The sequence below is a fragment of the Pongo pygmaeus genome, chromosome 16 (genome assembly GCF_028885625.2).
Source record: "Pongo pygmaeus isolate AG05252 chromosome 16, NHGRI_mPonPyg2-v2.0_pri, whole genome shotgun sequence".
NCBI lineage: Eukaryota > Metazoa > Chordata > Mammalia > Primates > Hominidae > Pongo > Pongo pygmaeus.
The window spans coordinates 104,157,272-104,172,408 of NC_072389.2; the positions used below are offsets into that span (position 1 = coordinate 104,157,272).

The following is a 15,137-nucleotide window of genomic DNA, read 5'->3' on the forward strand; positions in this document are numbered from 1 at the left end:
TAAGGACAGAGGCACCTTTCATCCCTCTCCTAGAAATTTACAAAGGAGAGTTGGCTAGGTGCAATAAAAAAGAACATAGACTTTTACATACAGAGTTGGGACCAAACCTGGACTCCACTATCAAAGACAGGTTAGGCAATCTATTTAAATAGGTTTGCCCTGTTTGTCCCTCAGTGTTACCATCTGAGACATGGGAATAAGATACAGCCTCACTTATAGAGTTATAGTAATAATTAGAGATACTCAGTGCCTGGCACATAGTTGGCACCCCATCAGTTGTCATTATCAATATTAACCATGGAGTGGCCTGGCCAAAGCTGGGGCATCTGTTTTTAAGCCAGGAAGGGTTAACCTCACAAAGTATGCCAAGGTCATTCTCAGATATCAGACCACTTGGCACTGGGCTGAGTTGCCAAAGATATTAGTCCACAACATTCTCTTCCCAACCTTGAAAAGAATAATAAATTCTAATGGGCCATTAGTGAAAATTCCTGCAAGAATTGTGAACTGACAAAACAGCAAAGGCACACTGCCTTTGTGCAAGCAAAGTTATGGTAAATACTAAGTTGCTGAAAATGCCAAACGCTATAGATCAGTCAGGATATGCTAGGCTGTACTGCAGTAACAAACAACTCCAAAATCTCAGTGGGCTAAAAATCACGATACAGGTCAGCAAGGGGACTCTGCTCAGAGATCCAGGCTTACTGAACAATTACCATCTCAAATGGTTCTGATCAGCAATGCCAGGAGGAAACAGAGATCTGGAGGGTCTCATAATGACAATTAAATGTCCAGTCTGTGGATATGATCTATGCACAATCATTGATGTGAGCTAATTACTTGACACCATCCAATCATGACAGGGCCAGGATGGGCAACCCTAGCATGTGGCCAGAGTGGAAACAAAGGAAAATATTTCGCAAATAACACTAAAGGGCACCACACACCACAAGAAAAGGAAACATCCAGTAAGCTCCATCCATGCCAGTGCTGGACAGTGATGCCCACAAGAATGACTCCCAGACAAAGGAATCAAACCCTTCCCAAGACGCAACAGCTCTGAGTAGAAGGGGAAGGTCATTGCAGAAGACAGCTTTGTTTTGCATTTAGCAAAGTGTGAGGGAGCTCAGAATTCCCTTACGGCTCTCTTTGAAAGTCAACTGTATTCATATTAATTGGGCATCCACATCATATCACAACACTGCCTGTGTTAGGCAAGAACCGGGCGGAACCATTCAGAAATGTGGATTCTTGCACAGAAGTGAGAAAGTGCTTCTTTCCCTAATTTGGAAGTGAGTTTAAAAATGCACAAAGAAGATCGAGACCATCCTGGCTAACACGGTAAAACCCCGTCTCTACTAAAAAATACAAAAAATTAGCCGGGCGTCGTGGCGGGCGCCTGTAGTCCCAGCTGCTCGGGAGGCTGAGGCAGGAGAATGGCGTGAACCCGGGAGGTGGAGCTTGCAGTGAGCCAAGATCGCGCCACTGCACTCCAGCCTGGGCGACAGACCGAGACTCCGTCTCAAAAAAAAAAAAAAAAAAAAAATATGCACAAAGAAGCAGAAATTCCTCTGGGCATATTACTCTGCCAGATATGCTATGAGTTATTAGTAGCAGCTCTGCCAGGCTTACAGGGGGCTCAGCAAAAAGCGTCATTTTCCAGGTCAAGGGCATTAGGGAGTTTAATTAGCACCTTGGTTGCAGAATCCATATGTACCCTGTCCTCTGAGGCCTGCATAGAATTAACTGAGGAGCCCCATTCTTTGCCAGATGGAAGGCTGAGTGCTCCCCTAGATGTCTTCAGGCTCTTGAGGCTTACATTCACGTGGGTTCCCTCTTGTGCAGCTTTCTTTCCCACCGGCTCTTCATCTCACCTGCCAAAGGGAAACGAGCAAAGGGAAAAGGTGGGCACCACCCAGTGTGTCTGTAACAGCCTGGGGTGCGGTGCTGCAAGAACAAGACATGGGAGTCTTGAGAGGACCATCGGCTGGGGGACCTGTCAGAGGGTCTTGGGTTCCGCAGGAGGAAGCTGGACTTTATCCAGTCATTGGTGCAAAGCCAGGGAAGGATTTTAAGCAAAGAGTGGATGTGGTCAGATTCACACTTTAGATGGGTCACAGGGCAACTCCAGAAATTGGTGAGGAAGCAGGCAACGGTGGAGAGAGAACCCAGAGGGGAAGCTTTTGCAGGACTCCTGGTGAGAAGCCAGGGGTCTGACCCTGAGTTGGAGAGAGAGAAAGAGAGGTGGGGAACTATTTGTGAACTAATTAAGAAAGTAAAGCCAGCAGGGCTTGGTGATTAAAAATGGGTGTAAGGGAGAAGCAGGAGTCCAGAGGGCAGTGGGAATTGTTGGAGCCACAGGATGTGAAGCGCAGGATGTGTCCAGAAGAGAGCGAGTTGCCAGGTAAACTAGAAGGTAGGCTGCCCTTTGTGGAGTAGGAGAGGATATGGCCAGAAATGTCAGTTACCTTGAAAGTTAGGGGTGGCAGTGGGGTACAGTGGCTCATGCCTGTAATTCCAGCACTTTGGGAGGCCGAGATGGGTGGATCACCTGAGGTCAGGAGTTCAAGACCAGCCTAGTTAACGTGGTGAAACCCCGTCTCTATTAAAAACACAAAATATTGGCCAGGCACGGTGGCTCATGCCTGTAATCCCAGCATTTTGGGAAGCCGAGGCGGGTGGATCACAAGTCAGGAGATCGAGACCAACCTGGCTAACACAGTGAAACCCTGTCTCTACTAAAAATACAAAACAATTAGCCGGGCATGGTGGCATTTGCCTGTAGTCCCAGCTACTTGGGAGGCTGAGGCAGGCAAATCGCTTGAACCTGGGAGGCAGAGGTTGCAGTGAGCCAAGATTGCACCAATGCACTCCAGCCTGGGCAACAGAGCAAGACTCTATCTCAAAAAAAAAAAAACCTCACACAATAAAAAACTAGCCAGACATGGTGGCTGGTGCCTGTATTCCCACCTACTCAGGAGGCTGAGGCATGAGAATCACTTGAACCCGGGAGGTGGAGGATGAAACGAGCTGAGATCGTGCCAGCGCACTCCAGCCTGGGAGGCAGAGTGAAACTCCATTGAAAGAAAGAAAGAGAGAAAAAGAGAGAGAGAGAAAGAAAGGAAGAGAGAGAGAGAGGAAGGAAGGGAGGGAGGAAGGAAGGAAGGAAGGAAGGAAGGAAGGAAGGAAGGAAGGAAGGAAGGAAGGAAGGAAGGAAGGAAGGAAAGGAAGGAAGGAGGGAAGGAAGGAAAGTTAAGGGTGGCAGAGGGTGGGAGGGGCACTTTGTGCTGAATTCTTTAAACACGGGGCAGTCTGTGACGGTTTTTAAGGAAGACGCACCAGGACTGGGTTACTTTTCGGGCAGCTTGTCTGTCTAGACTGGGTAAACCAATCACGGAAGAGCCTGTGGACTAAATTCCCTGAAAACACAGACAGCAGTGTTTACATAAGGGATGAGATCATTTTAAAGCACGTCCACAAATTCTTCAACACCATTCCCTTCTAAAGGTGGAACCTAATTCCCCTCCTCTAAACTAAAATGTGGGCCAGCTTCTAACAGAATATGAGGAAGATATGGTGTCTGGCAGCCAAGACTAGGTTTTAAAAGGCATGGCATTGTCCTCCTTCCTTCCTTTCATGGATCACCTGTTCTGGGGGAAGCCAGCTGCCATGTCATAAGGACACTCAAGCAGCACTGTGGAGAAACTCATGTAATGAGAGACTGATACCTCCTATCAAAAACTAGGGAGGAACCGAGGTCTCTTACCAATAGCCATATGAGTATGCCATCTTGGAAGTGGATCCTTAAGCCCCGGTCAAGCCTTCCATGACTGCAGCCCCTGCTGACATCTTGACTAAAACCTCATGAGACACCATGAGCCAGAACCACCTGGCTAAGATGCATCCAAATTCCTGACCCTCGGCAACTACGTGACATAGTAAATGTTTGTTGTTTTTAGCCAACACATGTTCGGCTAATTTTTACTCAGCAACAGGTAACTAATACAATGGAATTCCTGGGAAATGGTTGAAAGGTGAATGATAAAATGGAAGGGAGGGTGGATACAGGTTAGACAGCCCGTGCCAAAGTTTAGGAAAGACACATGAGGAGCTGAACAAAGGTGATGCGGAGGGAAAGGAGAGAAACAGCAATGTGGGATGAAAGATGGAAATTCTAGGGATCTTGGAAACTAGTTGACCATGAGATGATATGCAGAAAAGAAAGATTATTCCAAGGTTGGGAGCCTGAGTGACCGAAAGGAACCTTTGGGAATGGAAATTATGTGGATCTGTCACTGTTATCATAAACAGCATCACTGTCACCATTGTTAGTATTTAAAACAGTTTTCCTCTTAAAGAATATGTTCTCAAAAATAGCATGATCTCACTTAAGGGGGTTTCCAATCTCTTGCCATTTCAACTATTGAAGTGGCCAAAGTGTGATTTGTAACAAAAATTTTCCATTTGGCTGTTTTGTTTTCTGAAAATGCTTGTAATTACCCCCTGAGTATTTGAGGAACTTGAAGCAGGTGTGGCCTTTTTCAACAGCCAAATGAGCCAGAGCAAATCCTTTCCAGCAGCATCTTGTAGCACTTTAAACAAGTGTGTGTTGACCAAGGAGCTAGCTGGCATGCACGCAGGCAGACAGCCACCTCACCGGAATTCCCAGTGAGACGCAGTGGCAAGGGCCGCATCGACTGACCCATCAACACTTTGGAGTTGAGCAGAGAGAGAGAAACTCAGCTGGACGTGGGGAGGCACAAGGGGCGGGTGCTGATGGCCTCTTCTGTAATGGATTCTTGAGCCAGATGGTTCCTTCTGCTGGATGTCAGGGCAGCAGGTGCATGTGACTTCACCAAGCGTCAGATGCAACCAAACACTTGGCAAAAGCTGAAGCTGGCTCCCCTGGATCAGACACAAGGAAAAACATTGGGACCCTCTTCTTTGCCTCCTCTTTAAAAGGCCACGGAAACATTAAGGGAATTCGAGGTTTACTGAAAAGTAGAAAACCTCCTCCAGTTGCAGGCCTGCCACCAAATGAACTCATTCTCCTCCACTGCACTTATTTCAAGGTAAAGGAAAAGCAGAAAGAGATTAGCAAGAAAGGTCTTTTTATTCTTTATCTTATTTACAGATACCTGATTGACGGAACCAACGCAGAGAATCCAGGACAAGCGCCCCATGATATTAAGACAGTTGGCTGTGGTGGCTCACACCTGTAATCCCAGCACTTTGGGAGGCCAAGGTAGAAGGAGCCCTTTAGGCTGGTCAGTCTGAGACCAGCCTGAGCAACACAGCAAGAACCTGTCTCTACAACAACTATTAACTAAAACATTAGCCAAGTGCGGTAGAACATGACTGTAGTCCCAGCTACTCAGAGGCTGAAGCAGGAAGATCACTTGAGCCCAGGAGTTGGAGGCTGCAGTGAGCTATGATTTTACCACTGGTACTCCAGCCTGGACGACAGAGTGAGACACTGTCTAGGAAAAAAAAAAAAAAGTTCTTCTCCTGGCTGTGGTTTTATTTGGGGGCCTTACCTTCTCAACAGGTATGTACTAAACACCTACTGCAAACTCCACTGCCCCAGACTCTGATCAGGAGAAGATTCCTGAGTAGACCCATCCGGGCACTCTGGCCGTGCTATGCAAGCTGTGTTGCCCAGGCTGATGGGTTGACTGTTTTCCCCACTGGACCTGTGGTTCTCAACCAGGGAGACTGTGACACCCGTGGGACATTGGGAAATGTCTGGAGACATTTGTTGATTGCCAAATACTGGAGCACAGGGAGGTGCTATTGTCATCCAGTAGGTAGCATCCAGAGAGGCAACTGCACACCATATAATTCCCAGGACAGCTGCTGGCAGCAGAATTCCCCAGCCCAGACCACTAAATAACGCTGAGGCTGAAGAACCTTGGTCTAGATTATAAACTCCATGCAGGCCAGCATTGGGCCTTTTGTCCCCAGTGCCTAAGACACAGTGACTGATTCACAGTAGGTATGGAATGGAGGGAAAAAGGGAAAGAAGGAAACAAGAGGAGGAGGGAGGAAGTCACATTGCACATTCTCAGAGAAACTTAAAGGCTGGATGGGCCGGGCGCGGTGGCTCACACCTGTAATCCCAGCACTTCGGGAGACCAAGGCAGGCAGATCACGAGGTCAGGAGATCCAGACCATCCTGGCTAACACAGTGAAACCCCATCTCACTAAAAGTACAAAGTTAGCCGGGTGTGGTGGCAGGCGCCTGTAGTCCCAGCTACTCGGGAGGCTGAGGCAGGAGAATGGCGTGAACCCGAGAGGTGGAGACTGCAGTGAGCTGAGATCACGCCACTACACTCCAGCCTGGGTGACAGAGCGAGACTCTGTCTCAAAAAAAAAAAAAAAAAAAAAGGCTGGATGAAGGGACATTGCAATTTGGCTTGACCAATGCGCTGTAGCCTCTCTGTCAAAGTGTTTCACCATCCTTCCAGATTTTTCCAGTTCAAGCCCAGTTGTTGATATCAAGTCAGATGCTCCTCCCAGAACTCGGACAACATCAATCCTCATCAGTAGCCCCCAACTCTTCAGTTTCAGAGAGCCATAAAAAAGGTGGTCTTCTACCCTACTCCACCCCAAGTGTGCCCCCACTGTAGCCCATGAGTGGCCTTGCACAGCACTGACCTTCACCATCACCCCTGGAGCTCACAACAGTTTTGACCGCCCCACAGCTTACACAAGTGCACACACACACAAACACACACAGGAAGTAATGTGCAGGGCCACTTGACTCTACTGCTCCCTGCTGGGGCTGGTCACCCGAGATGGCCTCATTCCCAGTTGCAAACAAAACCTGGTGAGCTCAGAGCCCTTACATTCCAGAGCGGTCTGTACGACGTTTTGCTTCCCCTTCGGACTTGCCATCGGAGAGAACGCAAACTCCACTGAGACAGGCTGTCATGCAAAGCCAGCTTGCCACTCTCTTCCCAAGGGGTCGGTCCTCTTCTTGGGCCTCCCCAACCCACCCCAGGCAGGCATCTCCTGGTGACTGCCCTGGCTGACCTGTTGAGCAAGAAACAGATTGAAGAGAGGCTTTTGACAAGGCCTCTGCAGGCACTGCTGTGCCTGCCGAGCTTCATGGAATGCTGGAAGCATCCCCATTTAAATGAAGAATCTAGCCATTCTGTGCTCACCCAGGAAGTTTATATTTGTGTCAGTGAAGCATGCATTCTAGAAGACCATAAACAAAGCCATAGCTTTGGGGACCCAGAGAGCAGCCTCCTGGGAGGCTGTCCAAAGTTAGAACGTACTCCTCACAGGGAATGGAAGTACCCATATCAACCATGTCTTCTGATTTATTTTATTTCTGTATTCTGATGCTATGACATTTGTGACTTTGCTGACCCTGAAGGGACTGCCTCTCCAGTGACAGCTAATTCCTAAGAGAGTCAACAAATTGCCCCCTACCCCCAAGTATGTTTTTCAAGTGCAAACAAACAAATCTCGATCTCACACACCCTCTCCAGCATCCTCCTTTATTAGGTTCCCACCCTCCTGAGCCACCATCCATCCACCCTGATCACCCCAGGGCCAGATGCCAGACAACTAGGGACAGCCTGGATGTCCTGGAGCCTGGAAATTCTCCAAATTTGCTAATCCTGAGACTGCTTGCCCTGCCTCTCTGCTCCATCCCACGGAAGGCACAATAAAGACCTCTGACCCATGTTCCCCAACCCAATCACCCTGACCAACCTGGCGCTTCCTCTTATGAATGTGCCTCTTGTTTGCAGGAAACTATAATTAGGATAAGGTGTTTCTTGGTGACAATTATTTCCATATCTGGGGCATGGTGACATAACCTCCCCATCTCAATGCTGGGGGAGTACAGAGTAGTCAGGAGGCAGGAGGAGGCAGCGCACCGCACTGTGGAAGCTCTGACTCTAAGCAGACACAATGTCTGTCTATCGTCACCACAAACTGTGGACACTGAAGAGGCACAGGAGCAGTTAAAACCCCTCGTTCATCAGAGGCAGAGCCAAGATTTGAACCCAAGACTCGAACAGTGAACACTGGTTCTCTTTCCACCTCCTCTGGCTGCTTTCTCAATGGACGCTTTAAAGCATCAACAAGGATATGTCTTTTTTCTTTTCTGGGACCAGTGAGGGCCATGCAGAAAGGGATGTCTACAAGGGTGTCACCACTGCTATCAGTCCCAGAGACCATGCACCCTTGTGGTCCAGTTCTCCACCATCCTCCCCAGGGACACACAGTTATTAGGCCATCTTCAGTAGCCAATGGCCAGTAATAGCTTCTGGTGTCCTCTCTTCTTGGGACATCAGCATTTTAGCAGCACTCCAAGTGCAGAGAGGTGGCCCAGAGGGCAAGGGAGCCTGCCAACTGTTTCCCCGGAACCCCCGCTGTGGTACGGCACACTGGAGTGTTTTCAAAACCATGCAGTGAAACCACCGTGGAGGTAAAAGGTCGATTGTTCCCAGCCACAGCTGCTCTGTGGGGACGACTTTATAGCGCAGCCCAGGCAGTACCGACAGGGAAAATGGCATTTGGGAAGCGTGGGAACTGCCAGCATCACTCATGCCTAAAGCCGGCCTTCCTGCTTGAAGCCAGGAGGCTTATTAAGGTCTTTCAACCACAGCTGAGAATAAATGAGTTTTTTTCAGAGTCCACATTGAAAGAGAGCCATCTCCTGACGTTCCCGCATTGCACAGATCCCATGGTAGCAAAAACAAATGAAAATATTAATAGCTTATGCTATGAGAAGGCATTTGAAGAAAGTTCTGATTTTAAATCTGCTTTCACATGGGATACCTTGAGAAGAAACAAAATTGTCTGCTCTGTGTTCCTGCATAATTACAGAGACTCATCGGACACACACAATATAAAGAAGGTTCTTTTTTTAAAAGCAGAACTACTATATGCTTCAAAAATGCCAATGTCACAAAAGACAAAGAAATGCTGTGGAAATGGTCCAGATCAAGGTATATAAAGAGACATGACAGCTAAATGTAGTATCTGCCCCTAAACTGGATCCTGTACTATGGAGGAGGGGGGATGCTATAAAGGACATTATTAAACCAAGTGGCACAATTAGAATATGGACAGTAGATGAGATGAAAGTATTGTATCAATGCAAATTGGTGTCAGTGACTGCACTGTGATGACATAAGAGGTTATCTCCATTCTTAGGAAATACCCACTGGAGTGCTGGAGGGCAAAGGGCCATGTTCCATATAATTCACCCTCCAATGCCTCTGAAAAAAAAAATTACACACAAGCGAATTGAAATAAAAAGTACACAGGAGCGCCTTCTACTATCTGCATTTTTGCATCTCTTGTCAATTTAAAACTAATTCCAAATAAAAGCTCAGCTCTTTTTTTTTTTTTTTTTTTTTGAGACAGTCTCACTCTGTCACCCAGGCTGGAGTATAGTGGTGTGATCTCAGATCTCGGCTCACTGCAACCTCTGCCTTCTGGGTTCAAGTGATTCTCCTGCCTCAGCCTCCCGAGTAGCTGGGACTATAGGCGTGCGCCACTACACTCAGCTAATTTTTGTATTTTTAGTAGAGAATGGGTTTCTGCATGGTGCCCAGGCTGGTCTCGAACTCCTGGCCTCAAGTGATCTGCCCACCTCAGCTTCCCAAGTGTTGGGATTACATCCATAAGCCACCATGCCCGGCCAAGTAGTCTGCTTGTAAATCTCATCTTTGAGTAACTGCAGGCAGAGGGAGAGAATGTTCTACCACTAGAGCATAAGCTGGCAGCAAGGTGTGACCAGCATGGGTGGGGACCAGCTTGGGGCCCAGGAGAGGGCTGAATCCAATTTTCTCAAGTCCCACTGGATTCCAGGAGCTGCCCCAGGCCCTATCACAGTGGGGAGCAAAACTGACAGTCTCAGGAGGCTTACAGCCTGAAGTAGGAGAAGGAGGAGGAGGAAATGGAGGAGGACGAGGAGGAGGGCGGAAGAGAAGAGGGGGGAAGAGAAGGGGGAGGGAGAGGAGGAGGAGGAGACGGAGGCAGAGAGACAGGCCAAAAATCACACCAGTAGATGGGTCATAACAAACTGTTAAAAGCTATAAGGGAGAAGTTCAAAAAGATCTAAAACACTAGCCTTAGCAACATGGTGATATCCTGTCTCTTAAAAAAAAAAAAAAAAAAAAGTAGTAATTAGCTGAATGTGGTGTCAGGCATCTGCCGTCCCAGCTACTAGAGAGGCTGAGGCAGGAGGCTCGCTTGAGCCCAGGAATTCGAGGTTACAGTGGGCTTTGATTGCACCACTGTACTCCAGCCTGGGCAGCAGAGTGAGACCTCATCTCTTAAATTAAAAAAAAAAAAAATCTAAGGCAGTAAACTGGGGGGGCTGATATAATTTGGCTGTTTGTCTCTCCAAATCTCATGTTGAAGTGTAAACTCCAATGTCGCAGGTGGGGCCTGTGGCGGGTATTTGGACCACGGGGGCGGATCCCGCGGGAATGGCTTGCTTGGTGCTGTCCCCACCACAGTGGGTGAGTCTTTGAGACCTGGTGGTTTAACAGTGTGTGACACTCTCCCTCTCTCTTGCTCCTGCTCTCGCCTGTGATGCTGGCTTCCCACCCCACCCCCCGCCTTCCGCCCTGATCGGAAGCTTCCTGAGGCCCCCGCCAGAGGCAGGTGCTGGTACCATGCGCTACAGCCTGCAGAACTGTGAGCCAATTAAACTTATTTTGTTTGTAAATTATCCAGCTGCAGGTATTTCTTTATAACAATACACGAACGCCCTAACACAGGGCCCTATGAGAAAGTAAAACCAGAAACCTGAATTAGAGTGTGTTTCTGGAACACTAAAGCAAGAGCTGAGGGAGGCTTGAGGAGCGGGGCATTTGAGGGGTGGTCTTGAGGGGCTCGTTGAAGCACTTGCCTGAGAACACGCAGCAAGAAAGCGGCAAGGGCAGCTCCCAGGCATCCCAGATTGAGCACTTAGGTGAGCGGAGCGCCAGTCACTGAGAGGAGACCCTGCAGGGAGCCTCGCTCAGCTCCAGGGGTGCTGTCTACACAGCAATTTCCTGCACTCGTATTTCATGTTCATCCACCTCCCTCTCTCCATCTGGTCCCTATGGACAGGTTGGCCTGGTGCAGAGGTTTCCCACCGCCCTCACCTAGTCTTCCGTGCTGTGGCTGTGGTGCTTTTCTCTTCCTCAGAAGATGCCTGATTCCAAAGCTGCAGTCCTCAGCGATGCCTGTCAGCAGTCTCAGGGGTAGGGCATGGGGGACTCAGCACTTTCTCTTAAACCTCCCAGGAGGATTCAAAGCTCTGTCCTTTGGGAGCCCCAGTGCCTGCAAAGCTGCGCTGAGGGAGGAGGTGGGGCCTCGGGTGGAACAGTCGGGAATCCTGGGTCCCGTGGCTCCTCCTTGCCCCTGGAGCCAATGAGGAGAGCAAGAAGGCCCCAGGCTGGGGCAGCCCCCTCAATCGGGACACCACAGCTCCTAGGACCTCTACTGCACACCTTGGGGTCTCTGGCTTGAGGCAAGGAGGCCCTGGAATCAGAGGCCTGGTTTGGAATCCCGCCTCCGCCTCCCTGTGCCTCCACTTCCCCACCTGTGTACTGGGACACCACAGTCCCTCCCTCGCAGGGATGCAGTGAGAGTTCAGTGCGTTTGTTCTCATTGCCGCCCTGTGTTTATTACTATCACCATTACGGCCTCATCCTCCAAGGAGACTGCTGCTGGAAAGGCCATGGTTGCTGCGTGTGTCCCCGCAGCCCCCTGCCGCGGGTGTCTCCTCAGTCCCGGCCCGACCCTGCCGTGCTTCCTCTGCTCCCACAGCGCCCACGGACCCCTCACTCACATGCCCAGCCCTGCAGTCCTCCAGCCCAGCAGATCGCTCCTTCTCTCTCGGGACCTTCTGCGGGCCCCTCGCCAATCTGTGGCGTTTTTCCTTTTCCTCCTTGTCATGGCTGAATTGATGCTCAGACACAAAAGAATGCGGGATGCAATCAGATTAGAGGCTTCCCGTGAGAAGAAAATCGCCTGTCGCCACTTTTATGAGCGCTCAGCAAGGGAGGGCCTTGATATTAGGGCCCGTGACGGGAACTCTGCCACCCCAGGGGGCTTGGGCTTGGGTGGGGGCAGCATGCGGGGCGTGGAGAGGGAGACCTGTAAAGTCCTAAAAGGCTCTCTCCAGCCACAGTCCCACAGTCAGCGTTCCCTCTAGGCCAAGCCTCCTGGCTGCATATCATTTCCTGGACATCTTAGTGAGACCGGCCTCAGCTCACAGCCGCACGTTGTTATTACACTTCGGGGACTCTGGTGGGACCCTGGGAGCCAGGAGGCGGGCGCCGCGGAGCCGATAGGAAAGTGCACCAGCGCCATCTAGTGGCCGCGCGGGGAGGCTGCGGAGAGCGCGCGCCGCCACCCAGGATCCACCGTCCGCGGGAAAACGTGGTCCCTCCGATGCGTGGTCACAGCGCAGCAGCGCGGCCTTTGGAGCTTCTTAAATAACAGGTTAGCTATCGCTGCCACCTCAGTAAGAGAAGTAAAGGCCAAAACGGTTAAAGGATTTTGACCTATTCGGCTTGGGTGTTGTGGAGAGCGCTAAAGGGGGACGCTATAGCAGGATTCTCAGCTCTCCTGGGCTAGTGGGACCCCCGGTGCGCCGCCGATGGGGTCTTAGGGCCTGTCTGCCTGGGCTAGAGCCGGCCCGGGAGCCTGTGTGAGGGGAGTGAGGGTCAGCAAAGATGTCACAGAAAATCCTCCTCCAAGGAAGGAAAAAGCTGTGTTCTCAGGGAAGGTACCCTACAGAGCGCAGGTCCCCCCACCCCTGAGCATGCATCGGTGTCCCCCGGAGGGCTTGTTAAAACAAGGATTCCCGGGCCTCCCTGAGGCTGTGATTCGCAGGTCTGGGGTGAGGGCTGAGGATCTGCCTTTCTAGCAAGTCCTCTGTTGATGTTGATGCTGATGTTGCTGGTCTGGGGCGCACCTTAAGACCCACTCTTAAGCCTCATGGCTATTTAAGCTGGGCTGCTTCTTCCTGAATATTTGAAAAATTCCCGTGATCTACGCTTACCTTGCTCCACCTACGCTGGCAGAGTTCCAGAGCCTCAGTGTGGGACTTTTCAGGAAAAGCCAGAGAGGCGCTTTGGGGACATGGGAAAGGGGGTACGATGGAGCTGAACGTGGAGCTCTCTCCCACCCCCTTAGCTCTGGCAGCCCAGATCCACCAGGAGTTAAAGTCGGACCCAGCCCCAGGCCTGCAAAGGCTGTTGGTCCCAAAGGCAGCATCCAGACAGTCAGTGAGGGCAGGATGCTTACACTCTGGAGGCTCACATTCTGCGGAGGACAGGTCTGGGGTCATCTGTGCAACATAAAGGCTCGTGGATTTCCACCACCTTTACAGACAGATTTGCACTGGTGACATTTTATGCTAGAGATTTATCAACACAAATGAGAAGTTTCTGTTCTGATACAACCACCATGATTTCATGAGAGGGTTGGTTCTTCAGCCTGCAGTCTGTGGGTCTTTGGCTGACACGTAGGCCAACAAGACCACGTGTGCATTCAGTCAATCGGAGGTGAGCAGTGCTCTTTAGTGCTGTCCTGTTACATTCCAGCCAGTCAAACAGTAAGCGTGTTCAGCCAATCAGAAGTAAGCTTTGCTCTGAGCTCCATCCCCATCACATTCAGCCTAATCAGACCACAAATGCATTCAGCCAATCAGAAGTGATCACTAGTCTGAGCCCTCACCCACCAGGATCCATAATATTGTTAAACCTGTTCTGTTAATTCATAAATGGCCTCCATTGATGTGGCCATTAATATGCGCTGTAGATCAGCTGAAAAGTGATGTGCCTGCACTAGGAACTAACTGTTCATCACAAATGTATGCCCATGACAAAAATGTATACAAGCAGGCTGGGCACAGTGGCTCACGCCTGTAACCCCAACACTTTGGGAGGCCGAGACTGGAGGATCACCTGAGGTCAGGAGTTCAAGACCAACCTGGCCAACATGGTGAAACCCCATCTCTACTAAAAATTCAAAAATTTAGCCGAGCATGGTGGCATGTGCCTGTAATTCCAGCTACTCAGGGGGCTGAGGCAGGAGAATCACTTGAACCCAGGAGGCAGAGGTTGCAATGAGCTGCAATCACGCCCATGCACTCCAACCTGGGAAACAGAGTGAGACTCCATTTCAAAAAAAAAAAAAAAAAAAGAAACAAGAAAAAAAAAGTATACAAGCAAGAAAAGAAAGTTAACACCCCAGAGTTGATTTATCCATTAAATACATAGGCATCTTGCCCAAGTCCCAAGGAAATATTTTAATTTATTTTCTAGAAAAGTAAGTAAATATAATCTGTCTTGGAGTATATTTGTCTTTATACTAACACAGTACCAAAACATATTTTTTAATATTTTTATGGAGGAAGGGGCCTATGAAGGCAAAAGTCTCTAAGGCCCAAGGAAGTCATGCTTCAAGCAAATAGGAAGAATTGGATCATCCTGAAGGCCCATACAGCTCTAACCATCTGCAGTTCCATATAACCATTCTCTTTTCCCTCCATTATTACAAAAGATAGTCGACTTCGGAGAAGGAATGGGTCAGTCTGGACTGTTGGTTTCAGGGGCGGAAAACCAACTCGAATTAACTTAGGCAAAAGCGGAAGATTTTTAACTCTTGTCACTGAAAACTCTAGGAGTAGTTCTGGCTTCAGTCAGAGCTGGGTTCAGAGACTCAGTAAACTCCAAGTTCCCAGGTCTCCCCATCTCTCAGCTCCCATTCCACTTTCTGGCCCTGCCCTGTAGCCATGAGATGGCAGCAGCTTTTTCACACTCACTTCTAATCTTTTCAGGCATCTGAGGTTCATTCTGTCTGGACCAGCTCAAGCCAACTTGCCACCCTGAGTGACTCAGGAGAATCCTATGCTCTCACTGGCTTAGGCCTGGGTCACCTGCCTTATTCTAACCACCAGGTAAGAGGCAGAGAGAGGGGTTTCAGGCAAAAATCGGGCTATTCTGGAAGTAGAGAAAATGGATGCAGGAGGCAGATGACACCTGCTGGATGGACTGCCCTCTGATCTGCACCGTAGAACACCTGCCTCACCTTACAGCTGAGACGCCTCCACCTACATCAGCTTATTGCACCACCCAGCAACACCGGGACTAGGATATCATCAT

General features: G+C 49.6%; 1 long non-coding RNA gene across 1 annotated transcript in view; it reads right to left on the bottom strand.

The window, feature by feature from the left end:
* Positions 1–11,313, bottom strand: part of LOC129014446 (uncharacterized) — a 101,213-nt gene extending 89,900 nt beyond the window's left edge. Inside the window, exon 1 of the long non-coding RNA XR_008494224.1 lies at positions 11,124–11,313. This is a non-coding gene — a long non-coding RNA (uncharacterized LOC129014446). The remainder of the gene's footprint in view (positions 1–11,123) is intronic.
* Between the last annotated feature and the right edge of the window lie 3,824 nt (positions 11,314–15,137).